Genomic DNA, 8,323 nt, shown 5'->3' with positions numbered 1-8,323 from the left:
TATACTACACTGTCTGTCCAAAAAAATGAGTGGAGGGAACTTGATTTATCGAAACACTAACAGCTGCCAGTTGAAAATCAACTCAAACCCATCAGCGAGAGACAGAGAGACTGTCAGAGAACTTCCTGCATCCAGTCCTGACCCTGTCACACTCAGCAGATGCTCACCCAGACCCCACTCTCATCAACACTGAACATTGTTACCGAGACACTTCAAATACTGTTTATAAAAGGCAGGAAAGGTCAAAGTTCACACAGCTTTATTGAACAGAACAAAGTTTAATATCTTCTGACCGTTTCTCGGTAACCACATGAGACATAGGTTTTCTTATTTGGTTCCTTTGATTTTTCTTGTTGCTGACTGACAAATATTCCAAACCTCAGATCAACCCTCCCACTTGCGTCATGTCCCAATCTCAGTCACAAGCAACACATACAACGCAATCACACTTTCCTTCAGTGACATTAATGTCGAGCTGTTTTCCAGGTTGAATGCAACTGTGAACAAATTTGTATCAAAGAAGTTGCCTTTGAAATATCAGGACTGAATTTCTGTATAAGGAGGAACAGCCATTCCAAACTCACATCCTTCACAAGGCTGTGACGAAAATTCATCATGTAATTTGAATTCTCACTGAAAGTTCAGTCGACACAGATGGAAGCGATTGATAAGGTAACTTCGACATCACAAATGTGAAACAAGGCTCTACTGGGAATTGAACCCAGGATCTCCTGTTTACAAGACAGGTGCTTTAACCAACTAAGCTACAGAGCCAGATGTTGCTAAAGCTAAGATCAGAGGAGTGCACTATTTATTCTCATATAATAACAATATCAAAGCAAAATACAGCAGATGCAGGAAATCTCAAATAAAAACAAGAAATGCTGGAAATACTCATCAGGTCTGGCAGCATCTGTGCAGAGAGAAGCAGAGTTAACGTTTCAGGTCAATGACCCTTCTTCAGACCCTTCTATATATTCTCATCCCACTTCTCCACAGGTCACAACATATATTTTAACTTTTCCCACTTCCTGAAACAGTCAATCATTAACTCTATTCTTCCCAGAATAGAAGACACTGACCATGTTTCTTTAATGAACAGCAAAATTATCAGTTTATTACAGAACAAGTTTTAACTAGTCATGAAATAAAGCATAAATACACAGGTAGAAATTTTAAAAGTTCCCTTTTTACCTTAACCAACATTGAAAGCCCCTTTCTTCCCACAGCCCCACACATGCACACATACATACACCGGTTAACTGAAAAAAAAAGAATTATTTTTTACAATTCTGAGTTCTGTTAAAGACAAAAACAACACATGGGCTGATTACTTGTTCATTCCTGAAGAAAACAGCAGATGAGATATGTTGTTCCAAAACTGGCATACAGTCTAACTTCTGAGTGTGCATGGACAGGTCACTAGGGTCTTTTAGAACAGTTTTTTAGAGGCAGTGTTGAAAATTAATTTTATCAGGCTTTCTTCAAAGACAGGAGAAGAGATGAATTGACACAGTGAAGTTCTCAGGGTCTTTTAAAGATTTGCTGCAAAACAACGTGGGTTGTGATCTTCTCTCCTTCCTTGACACTTCTTCAGGCTAACTTTATCAGCTGCTCACTCCAGAAGGTAAAACACAATGACTGCTACAAATAAAAGCTTGTGATTGTTCTGCCCTCTTCGGTGAGTGCTGCTGCTGCCGGGTTTGTCCAATCAAGAGGCGCAACTGACATCTCTGTCCACATTTCCCCCTGTTACCAGGGTTTCTGTTCGACATTCAACTTGAGTCATGTGACAACCAGTAAACATAGTTGCCAAATTAATACTTTCAGTACCCTCTTGAAAAAGAACTGGTCTGACATTTATTAAGTTTGACGATGAATTCCTCAAAAAAAATTTCACAAAAAAAAAATCAAAATCACTTCCATAACATCATGTACTTTCCCTGAGCTACAGGTTATTGCAAGTCTCTCTGGCTGTGTTTATTTTTGTTGATTTTGCACTCAGGTTCTTTCTGAATCCATGTGTTTGCAGAACTTTGTCAGTGAGAAACATGGAGATATGCTTAAAGATTTCCCTGCAAATTATTCATATCTCCGTCTTTCTCCGAACTTTGTAGAAACACATTAATGTGGGAATCACACACATCAGGCCATCAAACCTCTCCATTAAACATTGAAAGGTGACAGTGTTTATTGTGACGGGGTTCCATTTATTCAGACACATCTGGTATAAAAGTGCTCAAGAAATGATTCACACAGATAATGTATTTGTATATTATGTGCATGACATAATGACGCAAATAAACAATTCCTTGCACTTGCCACGCTTGGTGTATATTTTCTCTGCTGATGCCCCCTGAATATATTGGAGAAAATGGTGATGAGGATGAGATAAAAGTCCGTAAATATAGGCAGCAAACAGCAGCAGGGACTGCAGTGAACAGGATCAGCTAGCTCCTGGTGACCTACATGCTCGGATGGTTGAGATTTTAGGTGGATTGTGTGAAGCCTGGGCCACAGAATGTCTCTTCAGTTGAATGAGATACCGCAGGGTCTTCCTGTGCATCTGATTCAAATTGCTTATTTGGGACAATATGGCTGCACACATATGGGATACATCGGAAGGTGAGCAACTTATGAGAGGGCTTGAGAACCATTCAGTTCATATATTGAAAGAATGGACATGTTTTTCAGAGCTAATAACATTTTGGAATTTGAAGGTGAAAGTGCAGAGGTCAAGGCAATTCTTGAGGGCAAGAAAGCTATTTTGCCAATGGAAATTAGCCTGGAAGTGTATGACCAGCTAACAAAGCTTCCTGCTCCCATCAAGGCAAAAGATGTGCCATTCAAAACAATCATCACCAAGTTGGAGGAACATTTCAACCTGAAGTCACTAGAGATCACGGCAAGCTAGAAATTTGGAAGCAGAAATCAGAAAAGTAGTGAAACAGTTGGTGAGTACATTGTGGCATGAAGAATTTATCACTACATTGCAACTTTGGCATATTCTTAGACCGTGCATTATGAGACAGATTTGTGCTTATATTGGTGGATGAGAAAAGATACTAAACACACAAAATCTCACATTCGAGCTCGCATGTAAGATTGCTCTTTCAATGGAGATTGCATCAAAGAATGCTCGAGAATTTCATCCTGTGCCAGTGATTGTAACACACTTCAGGGGAACTTAAAAAAACTGGTAAAATGCGCTTTCACATGGAAGATAAAATTTACACAGAGAATTGTGACGAGATACAATTTGGGAGGAAGAATAAGGAGAGGCCATATAAATGAAATGTTACAATTCTAAAGTGGGTGCCGGAACAGAGAGACAATGTACACCAATCTTAGAAGGTTTGAAAAGGCTTCTAAGAGCAAACAGGACACTTAGCTTTATTAACAGAGACATATAGTAAAAGCAAATAAGTTATTATAAACCTTTATAAAATACTGGGTCTGAATGGCCTCCTCCTGTACCTCCACAGAAAGCTTCCATTCCAGGTTTGCACACACTCGTCAGGATCAGTCTACACAGATCCCGCGACTCCAGGCTCGGACACCCTCTTCAGGATCACTTTCCATAGATCCCACCACTCCACGCATGGATATCTCCCTCATGATCAGATCATCGGTCCTTAGTCCTGCCACATCCAATCATGAATGATGGTGGACAATTAAATAACTAACCAGATGAGGAGGCTCCAAAAAATCCCCATCCTCAATGATGGTGGAGCCAAAGCTGAATCATTTACAACCATCTTCCTTCAGAAATTGCTCAGTGGATGATTCATCTCGGCCTCCTGAGGTCCCCAGCATCACAGTTTCCAGTCTTCAGCCAATTTGATTCACTCCACATGATAGCAAGAAACAACTGAAGTCACTCGATACAGCAATGACAATAGGCCCTAACAACATCCCGGCTCTAGTACTGAAGACTTGTGCTCCAGAACTAGCTGCGCTCTCAGCCACACTGTTCCAGTTGAGCTACAACACAGGCATTTACCCAACAATGTGGAAAATTGCCCAAGTGTGCCCACTCCATAAATAAAAAGCAGGACAAATCCAATCTGACCAATTACCACCCCATCAGTCTCCTATCAATCATCAGCAAAGTGATGGAAGATGTCATCAACAGTGTTATCAAGCACCAGACACTGAGCAATAATCTGCTCATCAATGCTCAGTTTAGGTTCTGCCAGGGTTCCTCGACTCCAGGCAAATACTTGGCAGGTAGAGTTTAATGTGGGAAAATGTGAGGTTATCCACTTTGGTAAGAAGAATGGGAAAGCAAAATATTATTTAAATTGCGAGAGACTACAGAATGCTGCGGTATAGAAGGATCTGGGTGTCCTCGGACATGAATCACAAAAAGTTACCATGCAGGTACAGCAAATAATTAGGAAGGCAAATGGAATGTTGCCCTTTATTTCAAGGGGGATGGAGTATAAAAGTGGAGAAGTCTTGCTGCAAATGCACGGGGTGTTGGTGAATATACACCTGGAGGACTGTGTACAGTTTTGGTCTCCTTATTTAAGAAGGGATATACTTGCATTGGAGGCAGTTGAGAGAAGGTTCATTGGATTGATGCCTGTGATGAAGTGGTTGTCTTATATGGAGAGTTGATCAGGTTGGACCTATACTCATTGGAGTTAAGAAAAATGATAGGTGATCGTATTGAGACATATAAGATTTTGAGGGGGCTTGACAGGGTGGATGCTGAGAGGATGTTTCCCCTCATGGTGGAATTTAGAACTAGGGGACACAGTTTCAGAATAATGGTCTTCCATTTCAGAAGGAAATGAGGAGGAATTTCTTCTCTCAGAGAGTCATTAATCTTTGGAATTCTCTACCACAGAGAGTAGTGGAGGCTGGGTCATTTCATGTCTTCAAGACTGAGCTTGACAGATTTTTATCCACAAGGAAGTCAAGGGTTATGGGGGGCAGGCAACAAAGTGGGGTTGAGGCCATGATCAGGTCAGCCATGATCCTATTGAATGGTGGAGCAGGCTCGAGGGGCCAAATGGCCTACTACTGCTAATATTTCTTCTGTTCTTATTTTTTATTGCAGCTTGGTTCAAACAGACACAAAAGAGTGGAGTTCCAGAGGAGAGGTGAGAGTGATTACCCTTGAGTGAGTGTGGCATCAAGGATCCCGAGCAAAATTGAAGTCAATGAGAATCAGGGGGAAAACTCTCCACTTGGTGGAGTCATATCTCGCACAAAGCAAGATGGTTGTGGTTAGTGGAGGCCAATCATCTCAGCCCAGGACATTGCCTCAGGAGTTTCTCAGGGGAGTGTCCTCAGCCCAAACATCCTCAGCTGTTTCATTGATCACTTTCCCTTCAACATAAGTCAGAAGTGGGAATGTTCGCTGATGACTCACAACTCCTCAGATACTGAAGCAGTCTGTGCCCACAAGCAGCGAGACCTGTACAAACTTCAGGCTTGAGCTGATAAGTGACAAGCAACCTTCTGGCCACACAAGTGCTAAGCAGTGAACATCTCCAATGAGAGAAAATCAAACCATCTACCTTTTGATATTCAGCAGCATTACCATCGCTTACTCCCCCACCATCAACATCTTGAGGGTTACCATTGACCAGAAACTAAACTGGACCAGTCACACCTATGCTGCAGCTATCAGTGCAGGTCAGAGATTAGGAATTCTGCAGCAAGTATCTTGCCTCCTGACACCTCAAATCCTGTCCACCATGTACAAGGCACAAGTCAGGAGTGGGATGGAATACATCCCACTCAACAACACTCAAGAAGCTCAACACCATCCAGGAGAAAGCAGCCCACTTGATCAGCACCTAACCCACCACCTTAAACATTCACTTCCTCCACTACCAGTACGCAGTGGCTGCAGTGTGTACCATCTCCATATGCACTGCAGTATCTCGCCAAGTATCCTTCAACAGCACCTTCCAAACCCGTGACCACTACCACCTCGAAGGACAAGGGCAGCAGATGCATGGGAACTCGCCATCTGCAGGTTCCCCTCTAAGTCACTCACCATCCTGACATGGAACTATATCGCCATTTCTTCACTGTTGTTGGGTCACAATCCTGGAACTCCCTCCCCAATAGCACTGTGGGTGTTCCTACAGCATATGGACTGTAGCAGTTCAAAAAGGCAGCTCACCACCACATTCTCAACGGCAATAGGAATGGGTAATAAATGCTAGACTTATCAGCGATACTCGCGCCCATTAATGAATAAAAAACAAATCACTCTCCACAGATTCCCCACAATCTGGGCTTGGACATTTACTTCAGGATCACAGAGCTTTATATAACTGCAACATGAGTTCCAATCTTCATATTCCGTTCACTTTTCACATTATGTTTCTACCAGTCCACTAGCTTTTAGTGATTCAGTACTCGGGTCTCTGCGCCTCCGCAGTTTCTGTCATTCACCACTGAACAAAAAACACTCTGATCTATCTTTCGTAGGTACGAGATGACCCCTCATTTTAAACTCCATCTGCCAAAACATTGCTCACTCACTTAATCTATCAAGAAGATTTGAAAATAAATTTCTTGCCAAAGGATAATGTTCTGCTTCTGCTCCCTCGCCATTTGCTTTTCCCGTTAGTCGTTCACTTGGTGTAAATCCAGAGAAAGTAAAGATGGAAGGAAGGAAGGAGGGGAGGGAAAATCCTGCTCCGTTTCGTGATCCCTATTTGATCTTCATTCCAGTCCAATTTGGGTGAAGAATTCCAATTGTCTGTCTCAATTTTAATAAAGTATAAACAATTCTGGAACCACCGTGAAGATAATGACAAGAACAGGTTTCCAGGCCGACTTCACATTGAAGCTGTAAACAAGAATGCAACAGGAATTTGATAAACTAACGACAAGGATGTGATTCAAACCCACGCGTGCACAGCACAATGGTTTAGTAGTCCATCGCCTTAACCTCTCAGCCACCACGGCATCTGGCAAGCAATAGAAGCACAACCGTCACCTTCACACAGATCCTGACTGTGCAGCCAGCTGTGTAATGATGGAAATGCAGCTTCTGTAAGTAAATGAAATTTCCATCACATCAGGTCATGGCCTGTTGGGAATGGAGCGGTGTGAAACATTTCCAGACCATGTCCAACACGTTTCTACTCAGTGTGAAAACCCACCACGGAAAGACTGGAACATACAATCATTTGATCACAGCATGATTAACATCACTCAGACACCTGAACCATTAGGTCACTGACGAAGTCATGACGACTTCGAATTTCTCATGAAATGACAACTGAACTAACTGACTGCAAGAATTGCTTCAACTCCACGTGATCAGCGAGGCACAGCCTCAGCCGACTTGTCAGGCGGTGTAAACAGATATCACTGCTTCTGATCTTCCCCAGAACAGAGAGTGAGATGTAACATTGATCAGCAAACAGACTGTGAGAGAATACAACAGAATAAAACACATGGAGAGACACTGTGGAATAACAAATAGATTTGATTGGAATGTTGAATTTTGATTGGAATGGATAAAACAGCAGAAACAGCAGATTAAATTGGGATTCTCATCATTATATTGATCTGGGACAGAAAAGAGAAACTGATGGAAAGAAGGGAAGAAGGAAGAATGGAATTGTTCAGTTTTTTCACTCGTCCATCAAAGCTGGATAAACAAAAGTTGCAAAAGTTGCAAATGCTGCCAAAACCTTGGATCGAAGGATGTCCCAACTGTTTAACTGTCTCCTCACTGGGGGATTTCAATCAGTGAGTAATATTATTCTCTATTTTTTTTGTTAAATGAACCCAGAACTGTAACTTGGAATTAATATCTGTGTTCCGACTCCTGAATAATAAAATTGTGAGTTTCTTGATATTATCTGGACACATTTCCTGCTGAAAGAACTAAGAACTCTTTTCTAATTTACACAATGCTATATACACACTCATCAAGCCTCCTCAGCGAGCATCCTTGGTGCTGCTCTCTCTTCTCCCAAACCTCATCCCATGTGACTGTTACATCATCACTCTGACAGTGGGAGAGGTTGATCCCACTGTCTTCAGCAGTAACCCTTTACATCCTTATACTACACTGTGAATAAAAAAAATGGTTAGAGGGAACTTCCTTCATTTATCGAAACACCAACAGCTGCCAGTTGTGAAGCAACTCAAACCCATCAGAGAGAGAGAGAGAGAGAAACTGTCAGAGAACTTCCTGCATCCAGTCCTGACCCTGTCACGCTCAGCAGTTGCTCACCCAGACCCCACTCTCATCAACACTGAACATTGTCACTGAGACCCTTCAAATAATGTTTATAAAAGGCAGAAAAATTCAAAGTTCATCGCAGCTGGATTGATT

General features: G+C 42.0%; 1 non-coding gene across 1 annotated transcript; it reads right to left on the bottom strand.

The window, feature by feature from the left end:
• Positions 1-700: 700 nt before the first annotated feature.
• On the bottom strand, positions 701-774 carry trnat-ugu (transfer RNA threonine (anticodon UGU)). Its single transcript has one exon. It is a non-coding gene; the product is annotated as a tRNA-Thr (tRNA).
• Between the last annotated feature and the right edge of the window lie 7,549 nt (positions 775-8,323).

This window comes from Heterodontus francisci, unplaced genomic scaffold, assembly GCF_036365525.1.
Source record: "Heterodontus francisci isolate sHetFra1 unplaced genomic scaffold, sHetFra1.hap1 HAP1_SCAFFOLD_51_2, whole genome shotgun sequence".
In the NCBI taxonomy this organism is placed as follows: domain Eukaryota; kingdom Metazoa; phylum Chordata; class Chondrichthyes; order Heterodontiformes; family Heterodontidae; genus Heterodontus; species Heterodontus francisci.
The sequence above is the reverse complement of the archived record's forward strand: the minus strand, read 5'-3'. Positions and strand labels throughout refer to the sequence as shown.